The sequence below is a fragment of the Melanerpes formicivorus genome, unplaced genomic scaffold (assembly GCF_026170545.1).
Source record: "Melanerpes formicivorus ecotype bairdi unplaced genomic scaffold, bMelFor1.0.p_v2 SCAF_1, whole genome shotgun sequence".
In the NCBI taxonomy this organism is placed as follows: Eukaryota; Metazoa; Chordata; class Aves; order Piciformes; family Picidae; genus Melanerpes; species Melanerpes formicivorus.
Genome location: NW_027142353.1, coordinates 16,475,671 through 16,497,044, shown reverse-complemented (window position 1 = coordinate 16,497,044; position 21,374 = coordinate 16,475,671). Strand labels below are relative to the sequence as shown.

At 42.0% G+C, this 21,374-nt stretch overlaps 1 long non-coding RNA gene across 1 annotated transcript; it reads right to left on the bottom strand.

Moving 5' to 3' along the window:
- Positions 1–5,801: 5,801 nt before the first annotated feature.
- LOC137451143 (uncharacterized) lies at positions 5,802–20,906 on the bottom strand. The gene is made up of 3 exons (XR_010989792.1): positions 20,877–20,906; positions 8,031–8,153; positions 5,802–6,088 (listed from the first exon to the last, which is right to left on the bottom strand). It is a non-coding gene; the product is annotated as an uncharacterized lncRNA (long non-coding RNA).
- Positions 20,907–21,374: the final 468 nt, after the last annotated feature.

Sequence of the window (21,374 nt, the reverse complement as noted above, 5' to 3'; positions counted from 1 at the left end):
AACCCCAGAATTTTTCAATAAAAGTTGAATAAATAAAGTTCAATAAAATATAAGCTCTCCATCATACTATGTTAACACCAAAGAAGGTGTTCTAGCTTCAGAGTGACACTAAAGGAGATTCACCACCCATGGTTTGGTTTTTTTTTTTGTCTCAGTACCTTACATGATTTGATCTCTCATCTTAATACAATCTTGTGAGGGCATTGGACATACCTTTTACTCAGCGATCAGTCTGGACTTCAAGTCAAATGATGTTTGCTTGATTTTTATTGCCTTGTCTTTGTCACATTTGGCCAGTGGTCATCATTATTGGGACAATGATATCAAAATAAAGTCATCCTAGGGAAGCTCACATGCCTGTCTGACAGACCACAGCTTTGCTGAAGCTATTATAGGCATTTACTCTAAAAGGAGTTTTATTCTAAAGTACATAACACATTTCTTTCACCTGTGTTCACTTGGAAGAGTATCAGTGCCCCAGCAATCTCTTGGTAGTGTAAAAATAATGCTCCTTTAGTAAACATTCATGCATGTTGAAATGAGAAAAATGTTAAAAACACACACAGATGTTACATCTAAGTGGGGAGGAAGGGGGTGTTTAAAGGTATAAATGGTATAAAACCCAGTTCTTCAGTGTCAGAGTATCTTGTGGGCCAATGGCTCCATGGGTACTGAAGGGATCTCCCTATGGGACAAATAGGTCAGGACATCCCCATCTGGGACTCACCAGACCATCCCAGGCACAGGGCTGCCAGGATGTGGCAGGTGCAAGGTCATGCTGAGAAGTCATCCATAAGTCAAGGTCCACATGTAACACTCTCATAGACAAGATGGTGAAATACAGACTAGATAAATGAACAACAGAGAGGCCTGAAACCTGGCTTGAATACCAACTTCCAAGGGGTGTGATCAGCAGTTCAGTGTGTGTCTTGTGTCTGCCAGTATACTACTGTTGGTACTGGGGCCAATATTGTTTAGCATCTCCATTAATAACCTGAATGGTGATCCACAGTGAAACCTCAGCAGATCTGCAGCTTATTAAAAATTTGGAGGATTGGTTATTAGACATGATGGTTGAGCTACTATTCAGAGGGAACTCAGTGGGCTGGAGAGATGGGCAAACAGGAATTTCATGATGTTCAACAAAGGCAAATGCAAAGTTCATCTGCAGAATGCAGGACACAGTCTCAGGCTGCGCCAGGGGAGGTTTAGGCTGGATGTTAGGAAGAAGTTCTATACAGAGAGAGTCATTGTCCATTGGAAGGGGCTGCCCGCGTGGTGGTGGAGTCACCATCATTGGAGATGTTCAGGAGGAGACTTGATGGGGTGCTTGGTGCCATGGTTTAGTTGTTTAGGTGGGTTGGATTGGTCGATGGATTGGACGCGATGATCTTGAAGGTCTCTTCCAACCTGGTTTATTCTATTTTATTCTATACATTATACTAAATGATCAGAAAATCCTGACAGACAATATGCACTTTCAGCAAAGACAGACAAAAGCCCACCAGGCTACTCTAGGGAAAGCATTGCCATCATATCAAAGTAAGTAATCCTTCTGTCGTCAGCATCTGAAGTGCTGAGTCCAGTTTTAGGCTCCTAAGTACAAGAGACATATGGACATACTGGAGTTAGTCCAGCAAGATACTTCAAAGATGAATATGTGTTTGGAGTATCTGATGAGAGAAGCTGAGAGAACTGGGACTATTCAGTCTGAAGAAGAGAAGATTCAAGGGGAGATCTTATCAATGTGTATAAATATTTGCATAGAAGAAGGACTCAGCCTCTTTTCTGTGGTATCCAGTCACAAGGCAAGAGACAATGGTCACAAACTGAAATAAAGTAAATTCAATTTAAATGTAACACCAGTTTCCTGTAAGGCTGGTCAAACTCAGGGATAAATTGGCCATGTAGGTTGTGGGGTCTGCAGCTGAACACTCTGGAGGTTGTAGAGCCTCTGAAGCTGGCCATGTATCATAACTTTTTATTCCACCAGTGCCATCTACTGTGTATGAGCATGAAACAAACACCTCAGGAAGAATGATAATTTGCAGGAGTACAGCTTTTTTGTGCATTTACTAAATCATTGCATTCTGACTGGAGGAATTGCAAAGAACAGATGCTAACTGATACAGTGGCTCACACCCTACGGAGAGAATAATGTGGCAATCCTTGGTCTACTTGCTAAAATATATTTAAATTTAAAATGGCCCTACATTGTTTCATTTTTGTGTTATAATGAACATTCATTTGACTGAATGAGCCAATAGAAAAATTGGCTGTAGTTTTTATCCAGATTTCCTGGGGGCTTCAGAACAATAAACACTTTGGCTACACCTATTGGCATTTACTGCACAACAGGGATATGTTCCTCCCATTCTGCTATATTGAGGAGGAAGAATATTATCACCTACATATCTCATTGTTACTTCCATTACAATTGCTCTCTTGTGATGCAATTCAGAAATGAAGCATTTTTCATTAATGTAATTTACCATGGAAACTCATGCAAGATAATGAACTTCTGCTGTGCCTATTGGTAGTAGTCAGGACTTTATTTGCAGATATCACCATGTTTCCTGGCACTAAATTCTTCTGTCATACTCTTGGCTGCAAATATGGATAAAGCAAATGTCATTCTGATATGTGCAAGTATATGTGTGTGTGTATGTTACATATATGTGGCGGTGAGTGCAAGCATGCACATGGTCCTACACAGAAACACAAATGTGTACGTGGTCAGGAGCAGGCTGTGCTAGCTTAGTCTTCCAACACAGGCTTGTCCTAGAGCTAAATTGCTTGCTCTTCCCTCTTTGTGGTGCAAGGAGCTCACAGAGACTTTGATGTTAATTGTTACCCCATGGAAATCTCAGCAGAGCTCCTGCTCTCCATCTTGGCATGAGTGCTTGTCTGCAGGTAGTGATATTTCTTGGGTGACGGTAGTTTTGCAGGAAAATTGCAGTTTTGGTTTGATTGAAAGTGTTTGTGAAAGGGAGATTCTTTCTGAAGAATCACAGAACCACAGAATGTTAGAGGTTGGAAGGCACCTCGAGAGATCATTTAGTCCAACCCCTGTGCTAGAGCAGGACTGTCTAGAGGAGGTCACACAGGAACACATCCAGGTGGGTTTTGAGTGGAGAAGACTCCACAGCATCTCTGAGCAGCCTGTTCCAGTGCTCTGTCACCCTCACAGGGAAAAAGGTTTTCCTTATGTTCACATGGAACCTCCTATGCTCTGGCTTGCACCCACTGACCCTCGTCTTATTGTTGGACATCACTGAGAAGAGCCTGGCTCTGTCCTCCTGACACTCACCCTTCACATATTTATAAACATTGAGGGCACCCCTCAGTCTCCTCTTTTCCAAAATGAAGACAGCCAGCACCCTCAGCCTTTCCTCATAAGGAAGATGTGCCACTCCATCATCTTTGTAGCTCTGCACTGGACTCTTTCAAGCAGTTCCCTGTTCTTCTTGAACTCAGGGGACCAGAACTGGACACAATATTCCAGATGCGGCCTCCCCAGGGCAGAGTAGAGAGGGAAGAGAACCTCTCTGGACCTACTAGCCACACCCTTTGTAATACACCCAGAGATGCCAATGGCCTCCTTGGCCACAAGTGCACATTGCTGGCTTCTGGCCATCTTGTTGTCCACCAGGACTCCCAGGTACTTCTCCCCTTCACTGCTCTCCAAGAGATCAGCCCCCAGCCTATACTGGTACATGAGATTGTTCTTTCCCAGATGTGAGACTCTACACTTGTATTTCACTACATTTCTCCCTGCCCAACTCTCCAGCCTGTCTGGGTCTCACTGAATGGCAGCACCACCCTCCCGTGTCTCAGCCACTCCACCCAGCTTTGTGTCATCAACAAACTTGCTGACAGTACACTCTGCACCTTCATCCAGGTTGTTGATGAATATATTGAATAGTACTGGTACCAGTACTGACCCCTGAGGGACTCCACTAGATACAGGCCTCCAACTAGACTCTTTCCCATTGAACACAACTCTGTGACTTCTTTATTTCAACAAGTCCACAATCCACCTCACTACCTGATCATCCAGACCAGCCATCCTCAGTTTAGCTGCAAGGATGCTGTGGGAGAAGGTGCCAAATGCTTTACTAAAATCAAGATAAACCACATTCACTGCACTACTGTCATCTATCTACCTCATTATGTCCTCATAAAAGGCTATTGGGTTGGTAAAAATTGCTTCCCTTTGGCAAAAGCATGCTGTCTGCTCCCAATGACATTCTTATCCTTGATATGCCTAGAGAGAGTGCTGAAGATAAGTTTCCCTGTCACCTTTCCAAGGATGGAGGCAAGGTTGACCCAGGTCCTCCTTCCTGCCCTTTTTGAAGACTGGACTGATACTGGCCTTCCTCCAGTCCTCAGGCACCTCTCCTGTTCCCCATGAATTACCAAAGGTGATGAAGAATGGAATAGCAATGACTTCCGCCAGTTCCCTCAGTGCCTGCAGGTCCATCCCATCAGGACACATGGATTTATGGATGTCCGGATTACTTAACTGATCCCTAATGCATGAAAATGCTTTGTTCTGATGTTTTCAAAGTGCTGTTTCAATTACATATTCCAAAGCCATCTTTCACTACTACATTTAACAAAATTAATTTTGACTAATAGTAGTAGTAACTTTACAAATATACTGAAGAATAAAGAGAAATAGAATGTTTTGTCTGGGTTTGATTATTTTTGTTGTTGTTGTTAACTTAGGTGCTTTTTCACTTCTTCTGACTCCAGTGAGGGAAATTAAAAAAATAATGTGTGGAATTTACTCAAAATGCTTTTCTTTTTCACAACACAGACTGATTTGCCAAGCATTATTTTTTGGTTTTTAAAGAATCTGCATAAGTCTTAACTTTGAGTGAATTCGACCTGGATCATGCTTGACCGATATGAACCTAACATAACCTCAACCTTGCCTATGCTGTGGTTTGCACATAGGGTAAGTTAGATGATTTAAGCCTACTGGATCTCAATGATTATATTTCATTTTAGGTCAGACCTTATGCTAACATGCTTTTCTCCATCTACATGGGGGGAAAAGTGAAATTTTAATCAATTCCTAACCATTGAAGCTTGGGCTACCTTTTCACTGGATACAGAAAATCAGTGGTGCATCTGGGAAATTAAACATGGAGTTAGTGTAGTTCTTCAACAACAAATCCATCCTTCCTACATAAAAAAATGCTACCAGAAGCTAGCTCAGTTTAAAATAAAATAGATATAAGAGATCACTGATGTTATATTTCACCAGCTAATGGACAGCAGACAACTTCTGAGTGAACTTTTAAATCTGTCTTTGCTGGTTATGGATAGAGTTGTCCAATAGTAGTACTTCAACAACCAATAAATGAAATGTTTGGTACAGATTTGCACCTTTCATCCATTTCACAGGAGACACGCCCATTACTGCCAGTTCCTGTGCCTGCCCTTATAGGGTCTGCCTCGTCTCCTTTCCAGTTCCCACATTCACAATACCATTAATTTCCTTGATATGCCCTTTAATGTTCCCTACAATACTTTATTATTACTAATAAAAGAAGGATTTATGACAATTATGACAACATAGCAAATTGTGGTGATAAAGAAGGCCTTAAAAATATGATCCACCTGTAATCTGATGCAGGAAAGCATTTGAGAGAGTAGCTCAGAAAGGTGAACACTGCTTTTATCTCAGTGGCTGCTTGATGCTGAAACCTGAAAGTGACAACTTATCAGGAAACATTATTCTCCCGCAACTATTAAAATAAAGCACTTGGGGACAAATGAATATAGCATTATTTATTTCAATGTTTTATTCAATCAAATCACAATTGACAGGACTGAGAACAATCTGTGTCTTCACTTTCCACACACAGTCATGGTCCTTGTTGTGGATCATAGGATCAGGCTTCCTCACAATACAGACCCCTTACCAGTACAAGGTTACCCAAATATATTTTTTGTTTACTTGTCTCTCTGCTTCTTGATTTTGAAGAAAGAGGGCTGTATTCAGCTTTACTTGGTGGAGTGGCCCCTCAGAGGATATCTTTTGCTTATTTCTTGGATTTTTCTTTCCTTAAGGAACCTGTAAAATGCTGTGCTTTAATCTTGATTTATTTTAGGTTTCCTGTGCCCTCACAATGGCCCCCATTGTACTTATTAAAAAATCTTGGGGGTGAGAATTCTTACTGTATAGCTTGGAATACAAGAGTATTCTTTCTACCTTTCCCTTCCTGGTAAGATTCAGCAACCCCCGCCCTGGCAGGGGCATGGCAAGGCATTTACTTTGTAACTGTGCTGGTATCCTGAAATCTTTGGCCTCATTAAAAAATAAAGAAGAAAAAAAAAAAAAAAGAAAAGAAAAAGAAGCCTAACCCTGCAGTTAAAATGTTGAGTAGGAAAAGAGCAGAAATCTAGGTTCTCAGATCCAGTCAATTAAAATATATTGCTTCGTGTAGCTACAGGATGATGAAAAGAATTAATTTTTCACAAATCAGTTTTTCTCATCTCCTTTTGTGGCCTACATCTTATACATTCTTGTAATTTCTTTTAATAAAATTATAGTTTAAATTTATGGGTTTGCACTGTTTCACATTTTCCTCCACTTTTACACATCTGTCACACAGGATACATGCTCTGGAATTAGAAGAAAATGGTTTCCTACTGCTGTTCCCAAGACTACTTGTGCTTGCAAGGCAATTTATTAGAGATATTCTCTATGCTAATCCATCCCATCTCTGTTTGGCAATGAACACCCACATCAAATATTGTTATTGATCAAAAGACCTAAACAATGGGTTTATTAATGTGTCTTGTCAGAATGGAGATGATTAAATACATTTGACAAAGTAGACTGTGGTGAACAGCCTTACGTATGTGTAGCCGCTCCAGAGGTGCACCAACACAAGTTTATGGGTCAAACTAAGGCTGTAACATAGGTCTAGCTGTTGCAGTTTTGACAAGGTGGGCAGAGTCTTTGTTAATCCATACATTTTTCTTGGATAAAAAGGCTGTCATTATTTCAGGCAGAAAAGGGTAGTCAAAACTTCATAGTAAGACATATATTGTGGGCCTCAGGGCAATCTGCCTTCTCTTTTCCACACCAGTAGTTAAGTTAAAACACCAACATTATGCATACCGGTGTTTTCTCAGGAAGCCAAGAAATGTGACATGTTAAAGTGGCCTTCCACCCCCTTACAGATAAGAAGGTTCATAGATAAATAAAGGAAAGATCAAACTGATCATCTTGGCTCTCTACCAAAATAAAAGCCTTTCTTCTAATGCCCATGTCCTGCTTTAGACTATTTTTGAAATATTTGCTTAGACCTTGATTCCTTCTAAAACCTTGATCACCATTCAAAAGGCCTATAGGAATGGTACCTTTCACTATAAAACCCCATATATATATAAACTGGTTGATCTAAATTAGTGGTGTAATTTTCCAAGTTTCTGTATGTAAATTTTCATTATAGATATGGCATTAAGGAGGTAAAAAAAAAAAAAAGCAAAGAAGTACTTCACACTAGCCACTTTCTTATTTATCAGACTTAGCAGGAGCACCTGAACTGGAGTCTGGTTTAGATTTTCATGCCTTGCATACATTTCCTGTAACTCCATTGTCCTTTCATGAAGAAACAGCAGAAAGCCAGAAGTTACCAAGGAAATTTATAGTTTTCAATGTCACAACCTCCCAAAGGACACCAGGGATAGTTCTAGTTCAGTGCATGAGTGCATCCATAGATCCTAACTGCCCTGAGCTGCCTTGCTTGAGACCCCCATCCATGCATCCTTCTTCCTGGGATACATGAACCCCATTTCAACTTGGTCTTCAGCACCCAGCCCTCTCCCAAGCTATGTCCTGAGGATGCCTGTGCCCAACTGGACCCCAGTACTGGTTCATTGTTCACTCTGTCTGCCCCTGGCCACTGTTCCTGGCTCTGCCCACTGTTCTGAGACCATGTTGGATGGTGCCTGTTGGGGAGGGCATGGAAATCTGAGATTCATTCAGCTGCAGGCTCAGCCCTCACCTGTACTGCTAGTTCCTGACTGCCCTTCTCAGAAGAGTGGCTTTAAGACTATTCCTCTCATCCTTATTTATAACATAATGTATGAGCCCTTTATCCAGGTCTGTTTTCCATCAGTGATGCTGCCTGTAGAAACAAAGGTTATTATTTCAGTGAACATTCCTGGGAAGAAAGCATATTGCTGGTCAATATGTAACAGTTATGTATTATGAGCAACCAAGTGAGGTATTTTCCATGCATTTCCTGAATACCTGCTGGTTGTTAGTGATCTTTTTAAGTTTGTGCCTGAGTCATCAACTGTAAATGCAATGTCTAGACTGGTGACAGAGATTTCTTCAAATCAGCACCTTGAATATCTCTCTAAAGAAAAGGGAACTAACTCAGAAGGTACCTTGGGAAACAGCCCTTAAAAACAAAGGGTTCCAGGAGGGCTGGACCTACTTCAAGGAAGAAATCTTGAAGGCTCAGGAACAGGCCGTGCCAATGTTCTGGAAGATGAGCTGCCGGGGCAGATGGCCAGCCTGGATGGGCAATGAACTTCTGGGTGAATTAAGGGAAAAAAAGAGGGTGTATCATCTTTGGAAGAAAGGTGAGGCAACCCATGGAATGTTTAAGGATGTTGCTAGGTCATGCAGGAAAAAAATTAAGCAAAAGCCCATTTAGAGCTTAGACTGACCACTGCTGTGAAGGACAACAAAAAATCCTTCTATAAATACATTAATGGCAAGAGGAGAGGCAAAGACAACCTCTACTCCTTGGTGGACATGGAGGGGAACATAGTAACAAAAAGGCAGAGGTACTTAACACCTTCTTAGCCTCAATTTTTCAAAAGCAGGATGGGCTGTCTTCTGGACAATGGGCCTCCTGAGCTGGCAGATGGAGTCAGGGAGCAGTATAGTTCCACTGTGATCCAGGAGGAAGTATTTAGAGACCTCTTTAGCTGCTTGGATCCCCACAAGTCCATGGGACCAGATGGGAGTCATCCTAGGGTGCTGAGAGAGCTGGCAGATGAGCTGGCCAAGCCACTCTCCATCATTTTTCAGCAGTTCTGGCTCACTGGAGAGGTCCCAGATGACTGGAAACTGGCCAATGTAATGCCCATCCACAAGAAAGGTCGAATGGAGGAACCTGGAAACTACAGGCCTGTGCCAGGGAAGATTATGGATCAGGTCATCTTGAGTGCAATCACACAGCACTTACAGGATGGCCAAGGGATTAGGCCCAGCCAGCATGGATTTAGGAAGAGCAGGTCCTGCCTCACCAACCTGATCTCCTTCTATGATCAGGTGACCCATCTGGTGGATGTGGGGAAGGCTGTGGATGTATTCTACCTGAACTTCAACAAGGCCTTTGACACCATCCTCCACAGCAAACTCCTGGCCAAGCTGTCAGCCCATGGCTTGGACAGGAGCACTCTGTGCTGGGTTAGGAAGTGGCTGGAGGGCTGAGCCCAGAGAGTGGTGGTGAATGGTGCCACATCCAGCTGGCAGCCAGTCACTAGTGGTGTCCCCCAAGGATCGGTGCTGGGCCCCATGATCTTAAATATATTTATTGATGATATGCATAAGGGCATTGAGTCCATTATCAGTAAATCTGCAGATGACACCACGCTGGGGCAGGTGTTGATCTGTTAGAGGATAGGAGATCTCTGCAGAGGGACCTTTACGGGTTGGACAGGTGGGCAGTCCAATGGCATGAGATTTAACACATTCAAGCGCTGGGTTCTACACATTGGCCACAACAACTCCATGCAGTGCTACAGGCTGGGGTCAGAGTGGCTGGAGAGCAACCAGGCAGAGAGGGACCTGGGGGTGCTGGTTGATGGTAGGCTGAACATGAGCCTGCAGTGTGCCCAGGCGGCCAAGAAGGCCAATGGCATCCTGGCCTGTATCAGGAATAGTGTGGCCAGCAGGAGCAGGGAGGTCATTGTGCCCCTGTACTCAGCACTGCTTAGGCCACAACTTGAGTGTCCACTTCTGGGTCCCTCAGTTTAGGAAAGATGTTGAGTTGCTGGAACGTGTCCAGAGAAGGGCAATGAAGCTGGTGAGAGGCCTCAAGACCAAGCCCTATGAGAGGAGGCTGAGGGAGCTGAGATTGTTTAGCCTGGAGAAGAGAAGGCCCAGAGGAGACTTTATTTCTGTCTACAATTACCTGAAGGGACATTGTAGCCAGGTGGGGGTTGGTCTCTTCTTCCAGGCAACCACCACCACAACAAGAGGACAGAGTCTCAAGCTGCACCAGGGGAGGTTTAGGCTGGATGTTAGGAAGAAGTTCTTCACAGAAAGAGTGATTTGCCATTGGAATGGGCTGCCCATTGAAGTGGTGGAGTCACCATCACTGGAGGTGTTTAGGAAGTGCCTGGATGGGGTGTTTGGTGCCATGGTTTAGTTGATTAAGTAGTGTTGGACTTGATGCTTTCAAAGGTTTCTTCCAACCTGGTTAATTGTATTGTATTGTATTGTATTGTACTGTACTGTATTGCATTCTAAACCTGGATAATGACATATCTTGTAAAAAATGTGTATTAATGAATCTTCTCATTTTTCATGATCATTAATTACTTGCTAAATTCTCAAGGGTCTAACTGAGAAAATACATAAGTGACTGGTAATGCTGTGGCCAGCATAAAATACATTACTGCTTAAGCATAATACATTGATCTCCAGGGTATGCTATGAATAGTGCATGTCTTCAACATGTTTTTCAAAGAGGCTACACAACGGCTTGGTGAGGCAATTAATTTAACATTTGTGTTTTGTTCCAGAACAGAATGTTTTCATATCACATTTCTGGAAATGGGAGTGAATAATCTTGGATCTATTGTTAGAATTTAATGGTCAAAACAAAACAAAAGCTCTACAGCCCCAGACACCTGTTTGTTTCTTTTTATGTTTATGTCTTAACATCCATTCATCAATGTATATTATGAATAGATGAATGAATAAATTAAGAAAACATACTGTTTCTTCTTCTTTAGCTCATATTTATTGTAGTGATTTATCTGATCTCTGTGAAGTGCAGTTGCTGCAGCTGAAAATATTAATTCTTCACAGAATGAAGTGTTCAGCTGCTATCATAGCTCCAGGCAGCTTTTTCACATCTAAGGCTAGGAAGATGCACATGATTTATTTCCTGTGTGAGAACACATACCAGAGTCCAGTTTTAAGAATGCTTTTTACACCCTGTTATTTTGTCATACGTTATATAGCACATTTGAAAGTCTGGATTCTGCCCCAAACCATGTTTTGTCATTTGTTGCTTATCTAATATACTGGTGATTAATTAATGTATTTTTTCTATTCATATTACAGAGTTTAAATGCCAGTCATTAGCTGGTAAGGTATCTTAGTATGCTAAAGAAGTCCTAGGAGTGTAGTTGAATTACGAGGGCTACTGAGCATGTCAGAAATTACAAGGAGGGATGAGAGTGTTATGGTTCTGGATCAAATAGAGACAGGTAATAAGGTTGTTACCAGGACAGTATCACCTCTCACAACTAGCCATGTGTACTAGTATTGCCTGATCACCCTAATGGATAAACCTTTACTGTCCTTTTCTTTTGCACTGCTCTGAATATGTAAGCTATTAATTTCCTGATGTGAATGTTCAGATACCATCTAGTGTTTGCCCTTCTAAAATATACACTGCACAGCTGCACCAAGCCATGGAATAACACCGTTTTTTCACATTGTATGATAAAAGTGAAAAGGCATATAATGATCTACAGAAACCACTACTTTGATTGTCAGAAATATGCTTGGAAACAAGGAAAACCTAAGGTGGAATTTTTTGAGAATTCTGTAGGACTAAAGTCATATTTCTTTAGAAACTGCTTCAAAGTTCTTCTTATTCATTAAGGAGACTTAAATTACATGGCATGAGCTACTAACCAGCTGCACTATAATATTATGTATGGTTTTGATTGCTTGGAGAAGCAACACGCAACACCATATTTAGTTATTTGTGATTTTATGCTAAGCTTTGCAATCTGGTACTGTCACTTGTGTTAATGCATTAACAGTTTGAATATTTATGTTGACTCTTGCAGCTGCAATTTTTTTATTTTTGGATATGACAAGTAAAGCATGCTCCTGTAAAACTGCATTAACTCTAAGGTAATGACATTTTGCCCACTGCTGAAAATCTGCCTTATGCACTGACATTTGCTAGGTGACTTAAGAACTCTCCTTCTACTATATGTAATTTAATAGCTGACATCATATGGCTTTCTCTAAAGGGAACAGAGGAACAGAATTAGTGGCTTGTCTAATGAATAATTTGGATAAATTTTACATATTTCATTGTAAATAAGAGGCTGTTTAAACACTGCAGTATCAAAATGGGAGTGGTCATAATCTGGGCACTGTACATGAGAATGTGTTCCCTCTTTTATCTGTTTTAATTTTGCCAAAAGTAGCTGAGGATGAACTTGTACTGTTTTTGCTCCTGGAGGATTTTGGTGCTGTCTGGAGACACTGCTCTGGAGACACTGCAGCATTAGCATTAACTGGAATATGCTAGATATTGCAAGTAATACCACATGGGTGGGGTTTTTTTTGTGGGTGTTGGGGTTTTTGTGTTTTGTGTTGTTGGTGTTTTGGTTTTCTTTTTTCAGCCCAGGCTGTCACACAGATTGCGTTGGCCACAGTCTTTTCCTTAGTACTGTATGCCTCACTGCCAGACCATTTATTAGAGTGTGTGAGTGAGATCTGGACAAAACTGGTGGTCAAAACCTGAATCACCAAGAAATAATTTCCTCTTGCAGAAATAGAGCCATCTATATCACTGGAGGCGTAACACAGACCACAATCAAGACCATGAGTCTCTGTGAATAATTATCTTTCATCTTTTCTTTTCCTCTTTGAAATGTGAGCTTTTCTGTACCTTTCTTGTTTTATTATTTAGTGTGTACCCCATTGGTGGCACCACAAGTATCTTACAGCAAACAGGTGACACTTCAGACAAGAAGAATTCTCTCACTGTACTCACAACAGCAGTTCCCCAGAAACTGGTGGCTCGCTCTTTGTTTTGGTCTTAATGCACAGCCTGAAACTAGTTTGTGTCACATGGCCAAGCATTCATCCATTGGAGATGATGCTTTTCCCACTCAGGAGGGTGTACAAGCTTACATTGTTTCTCTGTGAAGCACTGCAACCTGTCAGCATAGCCAATAATATTTGAGGTTGCTTGCATGAGTTAACAGAGTGGGCTATGTCTGTTTCATGCTCAGCAGGTTAAAACAATGAATCTTATGAAAAAGGATATTAAGCTCAAGTAAGGTGTGATATGCACTATCTTCACCCTTATACTGTGTTTTGGTCATTGCTTGAAAATTGAAGGCAGCCTGAGAAGACAATAACGGTCAAGAAATTCCATCTAGGGCAAACCTAGTATAGAGATACCTTAGTTCTTCCTAATACTTATATCCTCACCTTCTCTTTTATGCTGACACCTGGGATAGCATAAGGTATAGGCTGAGTTTTGTGATCTGACCTCAGAGGAAGAGTTTACGGGAGGTCTAAGGAGTGAGGTGAGGCAAAGTGACACTGAAATGACTAGAATGATTACAGATTTATTCATTATGGGTTTGTGCAGGTGTCACCGGTTGGGGCTGTCCCCTTAAGAAAGGGAATATGGTGGACGGAAGTTGGTAAACTAAAAGAAGGATCTAAACTAATTTCATTGGTAGAGCGGGAGGAAGCACCTTCTGAACTGGGAGTGCAGGAGGGTATCCTGGGCATTCCGGCACTTTTATCTTCAGGCTTGCTTCCGCTCCTCCGCCGAGCAGCAGCTCTCTGTGCTGGGCTTTCAGCCAAGGCTTTGGCCTTGAAACTGATAAGCTACAAAGGCCTATATTAACTGCTTTCCAATTAACACATAAATGCTTCTAACTTCTTTTCTCTTTTCTTTCTCTTTCTAACCTGCTCTGGGGGAAGGGGGAAAGAGGGGAGAGCGGAGGTGGGGAACCCCCTCAGCAGAGGAGGGAACTCTCATTTCTGTGCTACTTTATTGTATATCTTTGTGTATATTGTAAATATTGTAAATTTGTATATATTCCCCTGCATATCCTACATTGCTTTGTAAATATACAGCTCCATTGCTTTGCTAATTCAGCTGTGAGTTGTTTTTTTCCCTTTCCCTTCAATTTTCTTTCCCTTTACTTTACAGGGGGGAGGGAGGAGGCTTTTTGGCCTTACCCTTCCAACCCTATGACAGCAGGTCACTTTGTTCATACAGTGGCTCTTAAGGCAGGTGAGGCTATTACCTAATATGTGCCACAGAGAGAGTGGAGTGAGATAAGATTGGGGTAACAGGTGAAAAGTATCCCCCCTCCGAGTTCCAGTCACATCGCACATGGTCAATGTCTTCTTGGTGGGTGCACACCAAAAGTTCATGGTGATGCCTTTTATTCCTAAATTACCCTTCATTCCCTGTCTAAGGATGGCTGTTAGAGGTGGTCCCATAGCAGGGTGGATCATGCTCTTGCTCATGTGATAGTGCAGGTGCATTAGGAACCCAGTTTAGCTGAGTCATTCTTGGCACACATGCACATAGCTTTATGGTGGTTGCAAAGTGGAAAGAGCAGCCAATATTGTGGGCAACTACTGCTTCTGCTTTGTTTGTACAGGCTCAGTTGTGAAGGTGGCAGCCACTGCCTTCGGATGGCACAGGTGTAGGCACACAAGTGGTGTCTGGACCACAGCATCCTGTTCCAGGAGCAGACTGTTGTAGTTGGTTGAATACAAAGAAAGGGAAGCAGAAAAGCAGTCTGAGACAAAGCTTTTATGGCAATGCAGCTTCAACAAGTATCTGAAATTTGCTATCTACCTTCCCTTCCCTCCATGGATTCTCCTGGAGGCAATTGTTTATTTTTTTTACTGTCTGAAGTCTGGGTCATTAGTTTACAATGTGCCAGTATTTTATGTGCTGCCAGTTTTGCTAAATTGTTAATTTTTTGTGTTATTTAATCTCTTATTATGTTGGACTCAGCAATTTTAAACAGAACATGAGACCCTGAAAATTATTAATAGCTCTGAGCTGTATCATTCTTTATATGAAGACAAATATTTTCAAAGAGGGAATAAACATGGTGAGTTTTCACACATGGAGCTTCCACTACATCATTCCACTCAAATGTAGGATGGAGGATAACCTTAGCAGTGCTCTTAGATTTGGACTCCACAAATCCAGCTGTCCATGAGGTCATTATATGATTGAGCTTTCCATGCTGAAACTTGGACACCACTACTAATTTCCTGACACCTTGCCTTTCTTTCCTGAAACCAAGTGACTCTGCTGTTACCTGTGATCTTCAAGTGGGAAAGGTGTTTAACCCAACCAAGTAAAATCTTCTGTGGAGATACTGACAGGGTCAGCTGAATTAAAGGAAAACAGAAATTAAATCCATTAGTCTCAAAGTATTCTTCAATCTTAAACAGTCCTTATTCAGCTGCTTGTTTGCCCGCACAGAAAAACTACTTGCTGAGGCAACTAGGTAAGACCTCAGTACTTGCATACTAAGCAGAACTATAATCTTGGTGATTTGTTGCCATTAAACTGACTACTGGGTGTAAGTATCTTTGAATTAAATTTTTGGCATAGTAAAATAAAGAGTGTTTTATTTCCTGTATTTTAGAGATTTTACTGTTTTTCTTTTAGTTTTATGTGGCCTCTCTTTCTCCTATTAATTATTGATTTTGCAGACAAATAACTGTGCTGCTGCCAGAAGTTAAATGTCTTTGGCTGCCAGGCGTATGAGATGGCCCTCAGATTGAGCTCTGAGAATTACTCAAGTAGAATTTATGAACAATAGAACTGATAATCTCTTTTTGCATGAATACTTGCCCATGTGGGTTAAATACCCAGAGAGTAGACTTTGAAATACATGTGTGTTTAAACAAAAAAAATCTAGATCATCCCAGTGCCTTGGCAATTGCCTTTTACCTTACAACCCCTGTTCCCTGATGGAGGTTTGGCTACCTCACTTCAAGTTTCTTGGGAAGCCTGCAGATCACCAAGCAGATCCTGCTCTTTATTGTAACTGTCATAGGTCAAGTAGCAGTGCTTTGGAGAATTGAAAAACCTTGAGGGAAAATGAAAAGCAGAAAACTATTAAGGTTAGAGTGACAGGTGGACAAAACCACAGTGACTCCACTCATGTTGCCTCTGCATTTTGGTAGGATATTTTGCACATTACAGCTTTCATTGTGGGTGAATCTGGGTCAGGTGGAAAGAAAAGTGCTTTGTTCAGAATAAGGCTCCTTGCTGGCCTGTGTCAGGAACAGTGTGGCCAGCAGAAACAGGGAGGTCATTCTGCCCCTGTACACTGCACTGGTTAGGCCACACCTCGAGTACTGTGTCCAGTTCTGGGCCCCTCAGTTTAGGAAGGATGTTGACTTGCTGGAACGTGTCCAGAGAATGGCAACAAAGTTGGTGAGGGGTTTGGAGCACAAGCCCTATGAGGAGAGGCTGAGGGAGCTGTGGTTGCTTAGCCTGGAGAAGGCTCAGGGGAGACCTTATTGCTGTCTACAACTACCTGAAGGGAGGTTGTAGACAGGCGGATGATGGTCTCTTCTCCCAGGCAACCAGCAAAGGAACAAGAGGACACAGTCTCAAGCTGCACCAGGGGAGGATTAGGCTGGATGTTACGAAGAAGTTCTTCACAGAAAGAGTGATTTGCCATTGGAATGGGCTGCCCAGGGAAGTGGTGGAGTCACCATCACTGGAGGTGTTTAGGAGGAAACTTGATAGGATGCTTGGTTGCATGGTTTAGTTGAATATTTAGTGTTGGATGATAGGTTGGATGTGATGACCTTGAAGGTCTCTTTCAACCTGGTCTGGTCTATTCTATTCTATTCTATTCTATTCTATTCTATTCTATTCTATTCTATTCATATAGGAAGGAAACAGTATAAAAGCAGAGGCTCAGAGTCATGTGTGTCAGCTGTAGGTAACTGGGAAGATTTCTCACAAGATAGTTTTAGTTTACAGCTCACCTGTCACAGTAAATGTGTAGAGTAAGTAATGTTAGTTGAAGAGAGCTTTTCAGTCCTCTAAAAGTAGAGGAAGAGAATAAATCTGGATACAGATGTGCTGCAAGTGAAACATGGAAAACATGGAAAACAAAGAAGAGAAAAGTAGAACTATGCTTCCTACAGAAAGAGTTGGATAGGAGCTAAAATTTAAGTGGAATTATAACAGTGTTGAGGTGTCAAGGAGGTTGTTAAAATCCACCTCCACCTCAGATAAATTAAAGAACTTTCCTGCTGGTAAAAAAATATTCCTTTTAACAATCAGGTTAAATGTGATAATATTCTTTGTCTTCAACTCGTATCACTTCCAAAAATCCAAGTTTCATTTTAGATGCTTTCAGAGATCTTACTTACTCGAGGATTTTTTTTGACAGCAGCCTTACTTTTCAAAATCCATCTTCAGTCTCCTTCTCTCTTGTATCTCTGTTTAACATCTTCTTTAGAATCAATATAATACTTAATTTCCAAATCTTTACTGGTTTTGGCACTACTGAGAATTTGCATCACATGTGATGCTTGTTTCTGCATACTTTCCATGTATCTTCTGGTGTATTGCTACACAAATGTGGTGATGCAACATGCATGCCTGCAAAATTTCACATAGTGAAACTTGCACCATTTTGGGGTTTCTGTTTCATTATTCACATTAACTGAGATTTCTGTTCATTAGGTATTGTCCAAATATTGTAATTGCACTTGAATGGGTTCTCTCAGATCAGGGTGTGAGTTTGGAATGTGGGTCCCTGAAGCTGTGCTGAAATCCACTTTCTTATGTACTTCACAATTACAGAAGCACAGAATTATTGAGGCTGGAACAGACCTCTGAAATCATCAAGTCCAGCCCATGACCTAACACCACCACATTGACCAGACCATGTCGTTAAGTGCCACAGTCATTCCTTAAACATTTCTAGGGACAGTGACTCCACCACCTCCCTGGGCAGTCCATTCCAGTGTTTGATTACCCTTTCCATGAGAAAGTGCTTCCTAACATCCAGTGTAAACCTTCCCCAGTGCAGCTTCATACCATGCCTTCTTGTCTTGTCACAAGTTACCTGGGAAAAGAGCCCAACCCCCACCTTATCACAACTTCCCTTCAGGTAGTTGTAGAGCATGATAAGGTCCCCCCTGAGTCTTCTCTTCTCTAGGCTAAACAACCCCAGCTCCTTCAGCTTCTCCTCATAAGACTTTCCCTCCAGCCCTAACCTTGCTGCTCTCCTCTGGACCCACACCAGCACCTCAATATCTTTCTTGAAGTGAGGGGCCCAGAGCTGCACACAGTATTTGAGGTGAGGCCTCACCAGTCCTGAGTACAGGGGCAGAATTATATCCCTAGTCCTGCTGGCCACACTATTCCAAATACAACCCAAGATGCCATTGGCCTTCTGTGTCATCTGGGCACACTGCTGGCTTATGTTCAGCATGTTGTCAACCAGCACTCCCAGATCCCTCTGCCTGGCTGCTCTCCAGCCACTCATCCCCCAGTCTGTAGCATTGCATGGAGTTATATTTGCCTTGTTAAACCTTCTACCATTGGCATTGACCCATCCAGTCCAGGCCTCTCTGAAGTGTCTTCCTCCCTTCCAGCAGATCCACATTCCCATCCAGCTTGGCGTCATCTGAGAATTTACTAACGGTAGACTCGATCCCCTCATCCAAGTCATCAGTAAAGATGTTGAATAGAACTGGGCCCAGTACTGATCCCCAGGGGACACCACTGGTCATCAGACACCAGCTGGATGCTACACCATTCATAACCACTCTCTGTGCCTGGTTGTCCAGCCAGTTTTTAACCCAGAGAAGGGTTTCTTCATATGCCATTTTAGAGAGAAATTAGCTCAAACTTGGAAATTATTTGGGAACATAACTTCTATTAATATCCAGTTTTCCATGGCATTTATGGAGCATCTCTTCCTTTTATAAATCACAGAATCACAGGATCAGCAAGGTTGGAAAAGACTTGAGAGATCATGAAGTCCAACCTATCACACAAAATCTCATGACTAACTAAACCATGGCTTCAAGTGCCACGTCCAATCTTTTTCTGAACACCTCCAGTGATGGTGACTCCACCACCTCCCTGAGCAGCCCATTCCAACGGCCAAGAACTCTTTCTGTGAAGAACTTTCTCCTCACCTCAAGCCTAAACTTCCTCTGGCACAGCTTGAGAGTGTGTCCTCTTGCTCTGGTGCTGGTTGCCTGGGAGAAGAGACTGACCCCCATCTGTCTACAGCCTCCTTTCAGGTAGTTGTAGAGTGCAATAAGGTCTCCCCTGAGCCTCCTCTTCTGCAGGCTACACAATCCCAGCTCCCCTCAGCCTCTCCTCTTAGAGCTTGTGCTTGAGACCTCTCACCAGCCTTTTTGCCCTTCTCAGGACACGTTCAAGTATCTCAATGTCCTTCTTAAATTGAGGTGCCCAGAACTGGACACAGTACTTAAGGTGAATTACTGATTTTGTTGACAAAAAACAATTAATGTGCCAGTTATTAAACCTCTATGGCTGCCAGAGACTTAAGATGGGTATCAGTGTGTCCTCAAAAGGATAGGAAAATGTTTTTCAGCTTGGACAGTTTTGCTAAACACACTCGATGACTCACCTACATTTCATTGACTGTATATTGTGTGAGAATTTGTGACTGCATTTGTTACAGCTCAAGAAAATGCAGTCCAGGAATGAATTAACTGAGACGGGATTCATATAATCTAATGATGGCCCACTAAAATCAGACATACGGTCACATGAAGTTGTCGAGGGTTGGAGGAAAAGGCTGGGCCTTCTCCCCCCGCTGTAAAGTGAAGGGAAGAAAATTGAAAGGAAAAAAAAACAAAAACACACAGCCGGATGAGCAAAGGAATGTGCTGTATTTACAAAGCAATTTAGGGAATGCAGGTTTATATACAGAATTTACAGTATTTACAACATATACACAGAAATATACAACAAAGTCACACAGGAACGAGATTCCCTCCTCCGCTGAGGAGGGTTCCCCACCCCTGTACCCCCTTCTCTCCCCCTTTTTCCCGAAGAGGGTTAGAAAGAGAGACAAAGAAAGACTGTTAATTTAAGCAGAATTTGTTAGTGGAGGCCTCACGCTTTATCAGCTCCTAGGTCAGCCTGGCCGAAAGCCCAGAAAAGCTGCGAGCTGCGCAAGGAAGAAAAAGAAGTGCCGGACTGCCCAGAATACTCTGCTGTACTCTCAAGTTCAAAGGTGCTTTCTACCAATCTACCAATGAAATTAGTTTAGATCTGTCTTTCGTTTATAAACATTCAGCCACAATGTCCCCTTTCTTAAAGGGACAGCCTCAAATGGTCACAGAAGTGTCCTGTATCTTCTCTGGTAAGGACTAAGTAATTGATGTTTCTGCCTTTATTGACAAATCTACCTCTTCCCATGCTTGAGCTGTTCTAATAAAATAATGTTTTTTCTACAGTACTTTTACTGTTAATATGAAAGTACATATTCTGGTAAAAAACTATGGTGGTCTGAGACTTCAAAGGGTTTTTCACTTTGATACAATCTAAACTCCTTCATCAGTTGTCACTAAAATCTATGGAAATAAAAGGAAACTACAAACAAAAGATCAGAGGGTAAAGTAGAATGAATATGGTATAAAAAGGAGAAAATACATCAGGAGTCTAAAGGGCATGGCTGAAGGAGGAGAGAGGAAGAAGGCAATTTTCTTTCCACTTCTGTCATCTAAGATTTCAATATTTAATTAAACATTGAGTACAATAACCTGTAATAACCATCTCCTGGACTAATGAAGTCCTTGTCCTTCAGCCACAGAATTTATTAGTCCAGATTATGCATTTTACCTTATGAAAAAAGGTACCCTCAAGTTGTTGTTCTTACATTCAGGTTCTTGAGTTGTTACTTTCCACTATGGAAAAAAAATAACAGAAATGTGTTAAACTAAAGCCAAAAGCAGTAAAGTATATATATGTGTTCTGGGGTTGACACCCATCCTGGGAAGGGGTGAGTTGCGTGAACCCTGCTCTCCCTGGGGATTAAGGAAACCTCATCCAGGTGGATTCGATTCCTTCCTTCCCTCCCCTGCTCCCCCCCCCCCCACCCCCCTCTCCCCCCCCCCCCCCCCCCCAAAATGGGGGAGTGGGGGAGGAGTTCTAAGTCTTGCTGCCATCTGAGCTCTTAACTTCCAGTTAAGGCTCAAACCACAACAATATGAAAAATGTAAAGCAGAATAAGTAATATGATTAGGACATTTCAATATGAAACAGTCCAGGTGGATGTTCTCTTCGCACACATTGCATTCAGAAGACAGTCAAGTATCTGCTTTCAGGGATACTGGAGAA